The sequence below is a fragment of the Palaemon carinicauda genome, chromosome 1 (genome assembly GCF_036898095.1).
Source record: "Palaemon carinicauda isolate YSFRI2023 chromosome 1, ASM3689809v2, whole genome shotgun sequence".
Lineage (NCBI taxonomy): Eukaryota > Metazoa > Arthropoda > Malacostraca > Decapoda > Palaemonidae > Palaemon > Palaemon carinicauda.
This window is the reverse complement of record NC_090725.1, coordinates 274,586,748-274,603,095: the sequence shown is the minus strand read 5'-3', so window position 1 is coordinate 274,603,095 and position 16,348 is coordinate 274,586,748. Positions and strand designations below refer to the sequence as shown.

At 34.3% G+C, this 16,348-nt stretch overlaps 1 protein-coding gene across 1 annotated transcript in view; it reads left to right on the top strand.

Annotated features, from left to right (window-relative positions):
- The first annotated feature begins 936 nt into the window (after positions 1–936).
- The window catches only part of LOC137656593 (galactosylceramide sulfotransferase-like), a 254,369-nt gene continuing 238,957 nt past the window's right edge, over positions 937–16,348 (top strand). The window contains exon 1 of the mRNA XM_068390766.1: positions 937–1,720. The gene's annotated coding sequence lies outside the window, so the exon portion shown is untranslated. The remainder of the gene's footprint in view (positions 1,721–16,348) is intronic.

The window sequence follows — 16,348 nt, the reverse complement described above, 5'->3', positions numbered from 1 at the left end:
GTGCTACATATCACAGCTCAAAGATATATATAGTAAGATCAAGTATTTGTGAATCTGTAACTACTATACTTAAGACATTCGTCGTATTATACTAATATTTCACTTGACCTTAAAAAGATAATGTTATTCAACTATTATTTCTGGCACCAGGTTAATTGTTATGATATGAAGTGTTGGTAGGCCTACCATTTCTAATCTTATTTTTACTGTCTTCTTCACGCTAGCTTTGTTCGCTAAATGTTAGTTAAAAAATGTAACTATCCATAAACTCTTCATGGAAATCAAGATAGGGGAGCTTTTTTGTACGGAGACGAATAATATTTGGCAACCAGAGTTGATAAATTGCTTCAAATTTAATGTAGGCTTAAAGCGGGAACGGAAAACTATTATGGGAGATGATGGTGAATGGAGAAGTATTGATATAAAAAGTTCAAGATAAGAGACGGCTGGCGAAATCTAACCGAGGCCCTTTGCGTCAATAGGCGTATGATGAGATGATTGTGATAATGACGATTTCATAATGGTTTCCTTTGATAACAAATGGCCGTGTCTTCTAGAGTCTAGAAGACAACGGCCACTTTTTAAACGGACTATAGATTGGTAGTAAATAAACTTGCCTAATTCTGCCAAACCTACAAAGCTACTATTTTAATTTCTAAAGCTGGTAAACCTTATGTAGCCGATCGTGGATTCATCAAACTCTAATAATTAAAGAAGTGGCTGTAAATATTCGAAGTTGGCGACCATAGTCTTACAGTATTTAAGAAACATTAGTGGCTGGTTTTGAGAAGTTTGATGGCATGGCAAGAGATCCTTGGTGGCCTGACTTGTGTATATATCGCTGGATTACTATTGGTCGGTGGATTCCACCTCATAAAATAGTAACCAATCAGGCGTTTGTTGGGGTTTTTGAATAACCAAGTCGTCCATCTCATGAACCACTCCTCAAAGCCGGCTGAGTCTTGCCTTATTTTACGTGTCCGTAGCCGTAATAAACGATTCAGTGAGTTTGAAGTTTCTTTAATTCTTCAGTAGCATTTATGGTATTATGCGGAGAGTTGGAAGTCCAGACAAACAACGATTCAACTGTATTATTCTGTCGAAAGCGAGGAATTACACAATTAGATTAAATTGGAGAAATGTGTACGTTAATGTGTTGGTTTTGTAGACACATTTAGCTTTTCTTAGGGGTTCTTGAAGTCAAGTCGTGATTCAATAGTCAACATATGCGTTGGAAAAACACTGCAATAATTTAAGTTAAACCTAGGCCGTTTGGTCACAATGATTGAAATGCTTCAAACTATTTTCAGTTGCTGAATAACGTAGGCTGTGCTGTGTTTTAACCAGTTCGTTATAGTGGGATTTCATAGTATAAACATAGTGCTTCACATAATTTAGGCATTTTGCACAATGTCAAAAGAAAAATACGAGCAAAGTTATGTGCTAAGTTAATTTTAGTCTGTGTACATTGGCGATTTAAATGTCAAAGCTTAACAGGCATATGCTACATAAAATGGCTTACAATTAAAATGAAAATTAAGGGGTTGCCTCGGTGTAGGCCATCATGAACGCAATTTACCGTGTTAAGACCAATTGTCCCATTTCTATCAAGAGTTAAGATGCAGTTTTGATGTGGCTGTTAATGGGAAAACAAAGAGAGTTGATCAAGAAATGACAACGTAGCCTGAGTTGTAAAGGGCCTCGGACATCCATATCCCAGGTAAGTGCCTTAATGAAATTTAAATTTGTTAATATTATAACATTTATATTGACGGTATTATGTTATGCGTCATGCACGGTTAGACAATGTTTTGAAGCCCACCTCACCTAACCTAACCTAGGGCTCTGGGTCCTCCAACATGGCCTACGATGCCGTATCCCTTATTAAGAATATAATTATGTAATTCACACTTACCATGGATTCCTTCACAAATCGATCGTATTTTGTTAAATTAAATCCATAATTACGCATATGATAGTCGTTGTGTAGCCTAAATGCAGAGAACGTTATGAAACTTCTAACACTCACCGGAGCCATCGTATAACTGAAGTCCGAAAACTGTAAAGGATTTAATGATGCTCTTGGCTGGTTGCTCGTTAGTCATACTGACTCGTGCAAAAGGATTGAAGTGTGAAAACATTATTGAAATTCAGTATAAAACTTAAAAAAGTTATAATTGGTTCAAAACGTTAGTTATTATTTCACTTTTGTTACTTTAAAAAAAAATAAGGGTCCCAAAAGCGCCTGGCAATGGTGCATATGTGTAGCGAGTTAACGTCACCTTTCCAAATGTCAACAAATAGCTTAAAATGAATGATTTTCCAACATTATTTTTTGCGTGTTACTGATAATTGAGGAAATTTAGTCGAAATTTACCTCGTTTTAGCCTTTTCTGCCTTTACATCATATATGCCTAAATGTACCTCTTAATAGCAGTTTCTCATAAGAATTCCATATTCAGTTTTAGAAACTACAATATAGCCAATTTTCATCTTTCCGGTTCGAGTGCGTTTAATCCGAGTGCGTTACTGCTTTTGTTGTAGTTTTGAATATACAGCATGTAATCAGAAAAATAAATATGAATTCTGTAATTAGGGTTTTCTCGGAAATTTGAAATGTCAGAGATATCTCGGGAGAAATGTGTCATCATTAAAACTCTGAAATTTGAAGTCTGGATATAGGTTTTCTGTATGCATGTCTTGGGAACTTAATTTTTTTTTGCTATTCTGTTAAAATTTGAGTTGTGGCTCCGGTCACACCCTTGAAGTATGTGGTCAAATGTCTGGATGGGATGCCCACATGGGCACTCTGCTGGGTGGGGGGAGACCCTTCCAGTAGGGAATTAGTAGCGTTCTTCATCAGAGTTGAGGGGATCCCGTTTTCTATGAGCATATGCAATAAGCTTGATTCCTAGAACAAACCACATATCAAGCTGAACTGTTTTTCAACAGTATTTGTCCATAGCATTCTTTATCGGAGTTGAGGGGATCCAGTTTTCTATAAGCGGATAGTAGTTATTAAAAAGTGCATGCATAAGTTGATAATGCTCTCATGGCGTAATTTTGATTTCGGGCTGTTTATGTTCAAGTTTTATATATATATATATATATATATATATATATATATATATATGTATACATGTATATATATATATATATATATATATATATATATATATATATATATATATATATACATGTATACATATATATATATATATATATATATATATATTATATATATATATATATATATATATATATATATGTATGTATGTATGTATATACATATATATATATATATATATAAAGTATATAATATAAGTATAGGGATGTAAAATGTTTCCTGTGTGATTAAAAAAAAATGACAGGAGCTAACGGTCTAATAGATTTCTTATTCTAAATAGACATTAATCTCTGACATCGTTTATCAGTTAGTTCGTTATATAAGTTGCATAAGATTTTTCTTAATTCTGATCATCTTTTGCATTCGGAGCTCCCCGCCTAGTACAATCCTATTCGTAATACTATGTATGCAGTAAATTCTAATAGTTATGCCTTCTCCATCATGATGCTCAAGACTGCACAGTACTTTAGTTTTATTCCAGCTGTGGAATGATCTTGATTGATCAGGTAATTACATAGGTGGAACTTCAAATGTTTTTTTTTTATGATAAACAGGCTGACCTAAGTCTCTTTATATAGTTAATATATGAAAGATATATTTAAATGCTATTATTTTTAAAATATCTTACTTTAAATGTTTATTATTTCTCTTGTAGTTTCTTTATTCCCAGTCTCCACTGGGCTGTTTTTCCCTGTATGAGCCCTTGAGCTTATAGCATCTTGCTTTTCCAACCTAACTACTTACTTTACTTTAAGGGCTGCTTTTATGGTCTTATAGGCTACTGCAGGGGAACCGTACTCTCTACAGGACCTTTGTTATTAATTTTATCGTATATATCCCAAGGCATTCTGCATTGATAACCGCATATTGCTCGTTTATTGTCAAATCCACATTAGCGAAGCACTTAGAACACAAGAAAGTCTTCAGTTTCTTCTTATTGAAAGCCTGAGGATGGATGTCTATTGGGATCTTATTGTATAGTCTTGGACCCGCAAATTTGAAAGCTCTAGAACAGGCGTTTCCAACTCGTGGTACGCGTAGGTCTGTCAGCGTGTACGACTTGTCCCACTAATATATATATATATATATATATATATATATATATATATATATATATATATATATATATATATATATATATATATAGGCATGTAAGGAGTATTCTGTCCATTTCAGTATCACTGCTATCACAAAATGTGAAGCGTCACTAAAGCTAAAACTATGTGACCGCGACTCGTTACAATAATCAAATGAAAAGAAACACTGCTGGTCTCTTTGTATGTGCCTAGAGGTGTTGTAGTGTTAGTGGATCATTGGTTGTTGATCATCGTTTATTGCTAAAATTTTACTTGTTTTCAGTTTGCTTCTACAAAGACGTATGTTTTACTCTTGATTCTCAGTGATATGTTTTTGAGCAGATATATTCATATTTGTAACTTTTTTTTAGTTGTATGTATATTTATTCCTCTTTTTAAAAACCGATTTGCTTGTTTCTACTTTTATTCTTATTTGTAATGTAATTTTATCTGTCGATAAAAATTTCTTTTATCTGTATGTGCAAATATAAGAGTGTGTAGCTTCTGTAAGCTATATCATTGTAATTTCGAGTTTTTGTAATATCAGTGATTTGGGAGCCAATTTATAGAATCCGTACCTTTTCTTTGTCTTAGCGTTTTTATTTTTCTTGTGCTGCGTTAAGGTATATTTTGTATAACATAAAAGATATTTTGGATCCTGATATAATCTAGAATTAACTAATTTCGAACAATATGTGTATGTGTGTGTTCCTGGTATGTAAGCAAAATTTTGTATTCGATTTTGACTGTCTTTTTATTTGATTGTTTCATTCATTCATATATATATATATATATATATATATATATATGTGTGTGTGTGTGTGTGTGTGTGTGTGTGTATGCGTGTGTGTAATGCATTTATGAATGTATGTATGTATAGCCTATATATGTAAGTGAATGTATATATATAAATATATATATATATATATATATATATATATATATATATATATATATATATACATACATGTGTGTATTTGTGTATAGGCCTACCTCTCTTCATCCATTCGTTGAGATGCTACTTCCAGAGAGTTATTGGGTCCTTTGATTGGCCAGACAGTACTACATTGGATTCCTCTCTAGTTACGACTCATTTTTTTTTCTTGTGCCTACACATACACCGAATAGTCTCGCCTATTTTACAAACATTCTCCTCTGTCCTCATACACCCAGAAACATTGAGATTACCAAATAATTCTGCTCTCTCAAAGGGTTAACTTCTGCCCTATAATATTTCAGTGGTTACTTTCCTTTTGGTTTGGGTAGAAGAGACTTTAGCTATGGTAAGCAGCTCTTCTAGGCGAAGGAAATTCCAAGATCAAACATTGTTCTCTAGTCTTGGGCAGTGCCATAGCCTCTGTACCATGGACTTCCACTGTCTTGGGGTAGAATTCTATTATTTGAGAGTACACTCGGGCACACTATTTTATCTTATTTCTATTTCTCTTGTTATTTTGAAGTTTTTATCCTTTTGATACTTTCAAGTTTTTATAGTTTATATATGAAAGATTTATATTAATGGTGTTATTCTTAAACATCTCTTGTAGTTCATTTCCTTATTTCCTTTCCTCACTGGGCTATTTTCCCTGTTGGAGCCCTTGGGCTTATATCATCCTGCTTTTCCAACTAGGGTTCTAGCCTAACAAGTAATAATAATAATAACGATAATTGTATGTTTTTTTCTATGTAATTGATTCTTATTGTTTTTAAAATGCGTAGTTTTATATGTAATGAGACAAAGGGGATGTGTGCACATGACTGAAATGAAAAATACCTGAAAGGGTACGTGGGAACATATAGGCTGAAAATACAGTAGACATATACCTTTGTTCCAATAATGTGAAACAATCTTGTCAACACGATTTGTTGGCTGCACAATATATTGCAATCCTCATGGATATTTTGGACGTCCGGTACTGATAACTTGATGGGTTACTGTAGATATTTTAAACTAAATTCTTGCTTTTAATAGGCAACCAGTGTAAATCATTTAGTTATAGAAGTAATCCTTTCTGGGATGGGATATCTTTTATCAGTCTTGCTAATCCATTAATTATGTTTTGCAATTTTTTATGTTGCATTTCCGGTAGATTGTGGTAGATGGAGTTGCACTATTCAATCTTGGTAATATCACAAGTTTCTTTACGGAGTGTTTATCCAGGTAATTCTTTATAAAAACAATATTTTTCAGATGAAATCCAGCAGTTTTTATCACATAATTTATTTGGAAATTAAAAGACAAGTTATATTCTCGAGATACTCCTAGATCACGAACTTACTATGTTGATTTGAATATTGCCCAAGTGTCTTAGGTTGTTTTTCTTTCCAACCACCATAAATTTAATTTTATTTTCATTTACTTTTAGTTGATTAATTGTCCTCCATTCCCCAACACTGACAAGAATTCGGCTTAGAGTCTCAGCAGTATCGTCTACTGTATATCATTTATGGAGAAGTAAAATTGTGTATCGTCTACAAATAGTTTGAACTTCACTCTATGCCTTTATAGAGCTTTAGATAGACCAATAATATAGATATAGAATAAGATTGGCCCTAGTGCACTCCCATTAGGTACCCCTGTTCAGTGGTTTATATGATGAATAAGAGTTTCCAATTTGCATACAGCAGTAATAATAACAACGACAATTTGCAATCACGTGAAGCCATAATAGTAAAAAGGAAAATGAAAATAAAATGAAGGGGAATTAAAAAAAAGGAAATATTTTCATGTACGCCAAGCTCGACCGGTAAGACTATATAAGTGCACCTCTGTTATTTTCGTTTGTTCTTAGTATTTTCAAGATATTACAATTTCCCCGTTTTTTACTGTGTTCACGATATATTGAATTGGTAACCTTTTGATTCGTGTAGAATGTGGGTTAATTATCTTCTTTAAAGATTACTCATGTCCGTACAGTAACACCGATCTCCCTAAACTGATATATAGCCTGACTTATATGTAATTTTAGGTGATTTGATTTCCAAATTTTACTCAACCTAGCCATTGTCTGGTTTGCTTTTTTCAACCTTTCATTAAACTCAAATTCTAAAGATCCTGTATTGGAGATCATAGTTCCCAGATATTTATATGATTCCACCTCATAAATCCTGTCTCCTTTCAATGATATTTCATCTTCCAACGCATATTCCGTTCTCATCGTCCCTCTTCTATTTATTTTGAGCCCAACTTCCTGTGATATTTCATGAATTCTGCTAAGCAAGCTTTGCAAGTCCTGTGGTGATTTGTTAATAAGGACAGCGTTATCAGCATACTCTGGGTCAGCCAATTTCCTGATATCAAGCTAGTCCAATCCTTCTTTACCATCCTATACAATGCATTATAAAATCCATGAGGGGGATAAAAATAGGTGACAACACATTCCCTTAGAGTACTTCACTGTTCGCTGGAAATTCATTTGATAGGAATTCACTAACATTAACTTTGCACTTGATATGCTCATGACCAGACTTCATCAAATTTACATGTTTAAGAGTTTTATCGCAGGCAAATTTTATGCTTGTCTTCCATAACTGCTATTGGTTATAAGCATGGAGTATAAGGATTAAGTTACTTAGAATACCACTCAAAGGTAAAAATATAAGCCGTAAATATGAAGTGAATAGTCACTAAGTTACCATGATGATTACCAGCCCTAGTCGCTGTTGGCCTCGAGGCTGAGGGAACGATGCCGTTGTGCAATGTAAACAAAGGGGAATGACTTTAGTACTATACTATAGAGTGAATGTATACTTTGTTGCTCTTTTTCAGGTGTTTAAATTATTTCACCGATTTACTAAACATTTGCAAAGCAATTAATTTCCATCAAAGATGTATGGACAAACTTATTGTTAATTTAGAACGTTTTGATAACTAGATCCGACTTTGGGAGCATTTTCGATGTGATAGCTGTGAAAGAATTGCCCGATATCTAGACTCAGGCTGACGCTATAACATCCAGTATAAGCAAATTGGAATTACCAGTACCGTATCATCCTGCTATAGAGTACATAGTATGCAGTTAAAATGTCACAATAATTCAACCATGGCAGAAAAAAATACTCGAAATTCGAGGTGAAAGTTTCTAATGTTCCCTGGAGGGTAACTCACCTGCCCCTAAAATCATGTGAGAATAATTCGTCTTTACACTTAACATTACTTGCCACTCCATTGGTTGCACTTAAGGAGAAAGCAAGTATTTGAGGGTTACCAGTAAGGACAGATTCTATACCCCAAGTTTTATATGATTTTATACCAATGGGCCGAGAGTAAAGGAAATTGGGCAAACGTGATGAAACTCCATGTTATCATTGTAACGTCAAGGGAGAGGGACTTAATAATGACAAAATTATGAAAAATAAATATCTATACATTGCTAATTAGTCTTCTGTAGCAAGATTGGACTCTGCATGTCAATAGCTTTGTTCAACAATGAAGCATCCCAGAAAAACAAGTGTTCTTATTTGTATGGCAAAAAAAAAAAAAAAAAAAAAAAAGGAAATATTACTTCAACTGTGTGGGACATCCCAGATTAGTTCGACGTTCGAACGTTATAACTAAAGAAAACTTATTTTGTAGACTGTAGCTTAAAGATAGAAATAGCAATGTAGATAATGCTAGTCTGGGGGCTATTGTCTTACTTATTGATTAAGAAAGTGCATTACTGAGACAAGTTCCAGCAGAAAACTGGGATATACACAAGTAAGATTTCCTGGACTTTAATTTGGCTAAATTTTTCCACCTACTTAAAGATTTCAGGTCAAGTTTATATAGGGCATAGTCAGTCGAGTATTCCAGTACAGGTGCTAGATGTAATTGTTGCCTATGTGATATGTGATCGTGGCTTGAGGCGCAGAAGCATAGAATAAAGGTAATTAAAATCACCAACCAAAGAAGTTACCCGATATATTAGACAGGCTATAGAAGGTATAAATAAAATTGTGCAAGCTATACTGTCTGTGCAGGAGGTAACTAATGACAATGAACTTTCTGAAGATTGCAACGCTTTGCATCTACATATCTATTAGTCATGTTTAAAGGCTTAAAAGTCGTTCATGAATGGTAGAGGCAAGGGGCAGTGAGAATGCCCGAGCAGAACAATGTCCAGGGGCTAGAGACTGACCATATATACATATGAACAGTGCCCAAGTCCACTCTCCACCCAGGGTAGGACCAGGGAAGGCCAGGTAATGGATGGTGATGACTCACCTTACCCCACCCCTGGCGTAAGCTCACAAGGATTGCGAGGTTGCAGAAACTACAAGAAATTAACGAGCTTGAGCGGATCTCGAACCCCGTGTCCAGCAGATCGGCTGGCAGGGGCTACCACAATCATAGCGTTGTGGAGTAAGTAACGACGAACCTAGAAACCTACTTATACAACAACCACAAATATAATGATAATAAAAATGAAGATATTTTACAAGAATGATAAATACTTGGTATTTATTGAAATATGCTGCTGGAAATGCATATTTTATTGAATTTGTTCGAAATGATTTCAACGTTTAATCGTCGATTTCTTATTTCCGTTTCATGGATTGGTGCTTTTCATTCAAGTTAAAAACCAAGAGAGATTTTCTCCTTAAGTGCGTGTGTGTGCTCGTATGTTGTCTGACATTTTTTTCCGCCAAAACGCGCGAATTTTCCGCTAGCTTTGCATGACGGCATCTTTAAGCGCTGAAAAGTATTGCACTCGAGTCCCCATTAGTGGTTTATTAATCTTTCCTTTTCATACGTTTTCTTGGAAGCAAATATCCTATGATGGTATTATTTATATAATTGATTGTGGATTTTATTTTTACTTTATATTTTTCGTAATTTGACGCCACTTTGTGTCTCAAACGAAGATACGTACGATAAGCGTCTATGAAAAGAAATAGCATAAAATCTTTTTAAATGATACTGACTTTTCATGACGTTAAATCTTGTAGGAGTGAAGCTTTAATTTCAAACAAACATAAATGCCAACTGGTTTATGAGACGCCATTTCACTTCCACCTCCTCCGCCACCTCCACCTTCTCATTCCAAACCTCTTTCCTCCCCATTTTTAATCTCCTCCTCTTCCTGCTCCTCCTCCTCTTCTTCTTCTTCTTCTTCTTCTCTCGGGATGGTAATGAGATTCGTGATGCAAACATCTCCCAGCACTTTTTGTTCTGGTTCTCATTTCCTGTATTTACACGAGAGGAAGAAGAATTATCATCGCCTTCAGTAATATTCTAGTTGTGACTTTGATCCCGTAATGCAACGCAAATTCAGCCCCGGGATGAAAGGAATCGCAGTTTGATGGAAACAATGGCAGAATCTAAATGAGAAGCCTTCGGTCTAAAGGGAAAGTAAATCATTCCGTCTAATGACTCGGTGCTTTTCAAAAGATCTCGAGGATCATACACTTGGGGAGATGAAGGAAGGATTTGGCCGATTCTTGGCGATTTGAGATTAGTTTTTGGGGTTTGTCAGAGAAGCGAAGTAGGAAATTGATAACTGTTCTGCATTATTCTATACGGAATTGGCTAAACTTTCTTTCTCAACTGTTCTAAATAGAAAAACTCGTACAGAGAATTAAGGAAACTAGCCTCACATATCAAAAAGATAGCTTTACAATATGATTTTTTTACCTCTAATATAAAGCCAATTGTATTTATCTATTCCAGGCTAACGATTTTGCCTGTACAGCAATTATAATTATTATTATTATTATTATTATTATTATTATTATTATTATTATTATTATTATTATTACTTGCTAAGCTACAACCTTAGTTGGAAAAGCAGGATGCTCTAAGCCCAGAGGCTCCAATAGGGAAAATAGCCTAGTGGGGAAAGGAAACAAGGAAAAACAAAATATTTTACGAACAGTAACATCAAAATAAATATCTCAAATACAAACTATAAAAACTTTTAACAAAACCAAAGGAATAGAAATAAGATAGAACAGTGTGCCTAAGTGTATCCTCAAGCAAGTGAGCTCTTAACCCAAGACAGTGGACGACCATGGTACAGAGGCTATGGCATTACCCAAGACTAGAGAACAATGGTTTGATTTTGGATTGTCCTTCTCCTAGAAGAGCTGCTTACCACAGCTAAAGAGTCTCTTCTACCCTTACCAAGAGGAAAGTGGCCATTGAACAATCACAGTGCAGTAACCCCTTGGGTGAAGAAGAATTGTTTGGTAATGTCAGTGTTGTCAGGTGTATGAGGACAGAGGAGAATATGTAAAGATTAGGCCAGACTATTCAGTGTATGTGTCGGCAAAGGGAAAATGAACCGTAACCAGAGAGAAGGATCCAATGTAGTACTGTCTGGTCACTCAAAGGACCCCCAACTCTCTAGCTGTATTATCTCAACGGGTGGCTGGTGCCCTGGCCAACTTACTACCTACTACCTGAAGGGCGTTGTCATAAGGACTTTTCAACTATTATATATTTTATAGATCCATGTGGTAATAATTTTTTTGGCTGTTTTCGAAGCATAATCCCTTCCACTTTTATAGAATGATAGACAACAGAGAGTACTGTAGCAGTACATGGCCCATATATGTCGTGCATCCTAAACGTGCATGTACTTCCTTAATGACATTATTTTCACAAAGCTCTACGGCTAGCACCTTTGATTTTCATTTGGATGAATAACCCCTTTTTAGTTATTTTGCCACTGTTTATGGTAGCATTGATACCTAACTTGCACATAGCATCTATGCCCGGGATGGATTTAACACCTGAAAAGCCATTTACAATTTAATCATTACAAATGTTGACTGCAAAAATTGTTCACCAATAAAATATTACTTCATACCAACCCACATTTGATAACCTCTAGGGACTGAATACAGGGAACAGTTACAGTGTCTTCAATAATCAAAGATACTGATGAATCAGAGTAGATTAAAACGGGATATTTACATACTTCTATTTTTAAGTAAATGATGGTCTGAGGAACAATAGTCGTCTTCTTTTCTCCTACTGATGTGAATGAGATACTTCGTGATTCTCTGGCATATGATGCATCCGTTATTAGGGTTCTTGATGAGGAAACCCTAATGGTGAAGTACCCGGATTATGATAAGGAGGGGTAGTACACTGGTATCGGGATCCAGTTTTCGGATGCTGGTGTTACATGCGGGCGATGTGCCCCAATTTCCCTCAACGATAATATCAGTCATATACTCTCCGTTGTGGATAGCTGTCTTGACTGTGTCCTTTTCTGAGACAGATCCTGTATGTTGGAGACTTACTCTAGCTCCTGTTGTCAGTTTCCTTCTGGCAATGTCGACGGCATCCTGATTGTTCAAAACGTTTGATATAGCTGACCGTAAAAAAGAGGCTATACTTCAAAGTATAGGATATTTGTAAATTGATTTAATTTAGATTCTTTCACACTTTCTCTAATTGATATGATTTGACAGCGGATGATGATTTCAGGTTATCAATATATGACATACTGACCACCGAGGAAGTGGTTCACGGAACTATGGCCTCTTCAAGTATATGTTCATCACAGATTACCTTTCATGAGAGATTTGCAAAGACCGCCACATCCTCATCAAAACCTTGTCATGACTCATACAGCCACTTGGAGATCCACTGTCTATTAAAGAAAAGGGGGTTTCAATGTCCTCTAGATTGTCGATCGTGGTATCTAAGCAGGAGTCGGATGATAATTTGTATCAAAATCAATTAAATAATTTCATCAACTATAGCTATTTTGAACTGTGTGATTGGATTTTTAAGGCACAGGTTGCTTGCAGTTACTGTATCAAGAATATAGATCAGTGTTGACATCTGTTCTTCACGGCCTGCATGTAAACCTGTTGCTTGGAATATTGATTTTGTCCTCATGTTTTAGAGCAATGTATGTTGAAAGATCTGACTGTTAAAACCCTTTATCTAAGAGCTTTAGTTTTGGGTAAAAAGTTTGGTGAATTACAAGCCATTTTTTCCCATATGGGATTTGTTGCTGTCTTCTTTCTTTCAAGAATTTTGGGCCAAAAACTATTTCAAAGTTAAAAGTTTACTCTGGCCCTTTCACATTCCATCCCTTACCGATTATGCAGACAATGACACTAATAAAATGAGCTTTTATCTTGGAAGACATTTTAGAGTCTAATTTACAAATAACAGCATTTATATGAAATAATGTTCTCATCGTTATGTGGAGTTCGAACCCTTTTTCAGACCTGTATTTAAAAGTGCCATAGCTTTTTTCATAAGGAATTGTATTGTCAAAACACAAAGAATTATTGCATTAGTTTAATTTTTGCAAAAAGCTAATCGGTTCCAAACATAGTTTTGTGAAGTTACAGTATAATAATATATCATCAAAACTTATTTACAATGGAAATATGAAAAGTAAAATTATTAAAAGGATATGAGAATACTGAGGGCTCAGGAAAGGAATGAGGGAGGCTCTACATGTATGATAAGGAAAATACCCCAAAGACCTTAAATATATACACTGTTATCTTGGTTAGTTGGTTTTTTTTTGTAGATCACATTCCCTGTCTATTGCTTTCATGACATCTTTCTCCTAAGAGTCATCTTGAGATCTACTTCTTACACATATGGATTTCCAATATGAATTCTTCTCTCTTCTAGAAGGTTAGCCAGATGTTTTTCCCGTCATTCAAAAGTAAACAGCAGATGTTAATCGTTCCTCCTATTAGGAAAAATACTATAGTGATGGATGTATCATAGGTTTTTAATTAAAGCTTTCGTTTCCTACTTGAACCGGTACAATTCAGTCTCGGATGTCATCACCACTCTCCTTGCTTTTGTGAGCAGCAAAAGATATAGCTACACATGAGAAATTATTGCTGATATCTGATAGAGCAGCTACCATTTGAACATGAATACATTTAGTAGTAAAATAACTTTCACTGTTACAAAAAATATTTCACGTCAAGCTTACAGTATTTGTCCGAAACACTGGTGACTCAATATTTTGGACCTGAAATGCTTTTGTAATTGTAAATATTCTAACTTTTTGTTTAACTAATTTTACTCATTCCTTGTAGTTCCAGAAATTCACGGATTACAAGGTGTTGCCAACAATTGATATAGAATGGTCATGTGAATGACAATTGCGCGTAATTTGTAAAATAAACAATTGCATATTCAAGTATTGTTTTAGTTTTATAAAAGTATTTATCACTTTACAAGTTACTGTTTATTAAAACAACTTTTTTTTGTATTTTATGGTTAAGGAAGAGGCTTCGAGTCGTCCCTTTAATAACAAATAAGTTTACTACACGTGTTATGATTTTTTTAATTGTAATCACCTTCTCAGTCACTGGTTTTACTTCATCCCCTGTAAGGTAATGTAAGCTTCCTTAGTCTTTTTTTAAGGAGGCATCTATCTTGTAAATTCCAGAATTTTTCTTTGCGCTGAGTTCCAATTATCATCATCTCCTCCTACGCCTATTGACGTAAAGGTCCTCGTTTTGAAGGAAGAAGAGAAAAAATAGAGTTCCAATTACCTATTTATAATTTTCAAGAGGCTATTTAGATTGCTACTCGTCCGTCTTGGTTTTGTGATGTAATTGCTATTTTTTACCTATTTTTTTCACTGGTAAGACTATTTCATTTCATACAACACGCACGTTGATATCTGTGTAGATAGATTTCATATTTAGAGCATGGGAGGGCAATTTTCAAGACCTTTTATAGAGAACTTGTGGAAGGAATTTTTAGAAATTACTATAGAGCACTTATGGAGAGAATATTTAGAAAATTCTAGTAGTATGAGCCCCATTTTTTCTTTTTTTTTCCTCATTGTCTTTGTTCTTGTCATAAACTGAATATTTTTGAATTTCCTTTATTGAAAAAATGTTTAGTCTGATAAACTGGCCATGATTTGCGGCGACAGGAGTTTTAGTTCGATACGCAGCTGTTTATAGTCCAGTAAAGTTTAAGATTATTATTATTATTATTATTATTATTACTATTATTATTATTATTATTATTATTATTATTATTATTATTTTCTTTTTTAAAGAAATCACCCTTAAAATTACCATAACAAATCTGAGACAGGGGAACGCTCCTTGCCTGAAGTGCCTAACCAGACCTAACTTTGTTTGCATACTCAATAACCTGTGGTGTAAAGGGAATGTTGAGATCAACGCTCTTGCTTTGTTTGTGATATAAAGACTCCTGGCTCTGAGGGGTCACACCGATCATCAAGCTAATCAGCAAGCAGAGTCAAGCCCTTCATTAAAAGCTGATTTGTTTTTATAATCAGTTTTTAATGTATAGGGAGATTTCTTAAACTTCTTGAAATTCTTAATTGATTATACTGTTCCAACTGTTAATATGTTGTTACACACTTTTTATTATCTAGGCCTCTAAGGAAATTATTAAGCATCTTCCTGTTGAATTTTAAACTTGACTACTCTGGAGACCCTAGGTATTCTCGCTTCCAAGTCTATAAATTGGGAATTTGCGGGCGACTGTATTGCCGACTACTAGCCCTTTTACAAAACCATATATATATATATATATATATATATATATATATATATATATATATATATATATATATATATATATATAATGTATGTATATATGTGTGTATATATATGTATGTATGTGTATATATGTATATATGTATATATATATATATATATACATGTATATATATGTGTCTGTATACAGTATATATATATGTATATATATATTATATATATATATATATATATATATATATAATGTATATATATATATATATATATATATATATATATATATATGTATATATATATATAAATATATATAAAGGTGTAAATTATATTTTATTTGTCTCTAAAACCCTCCTTTATTGCTATGTGTTCATATGAAAACGTCTTTTATTGTTTATTTGTTATCATAACACATATCCAGGCATTACAATCAAACTAACAGTTTCCTTAATTGAAATCGTAAAACCATGTTGTATGGAACAGGATGCGCCTAATGAAATTATTAGCCTACTTGTAACCACAGAAGGAAAATTCAGTCGTTTGAGATTTCGTCCTTATCAGAGCTCCCAAGCTCTTGCTGGGTCTTCCATTTCTGTTGGTTTTATAGACAGACCCATACTAGGAGAAATTTTCCGTGCACCATTGTGTGCGTGGTCTATCCTGTCTTGATTGTTCTCAACAGTTGATAACA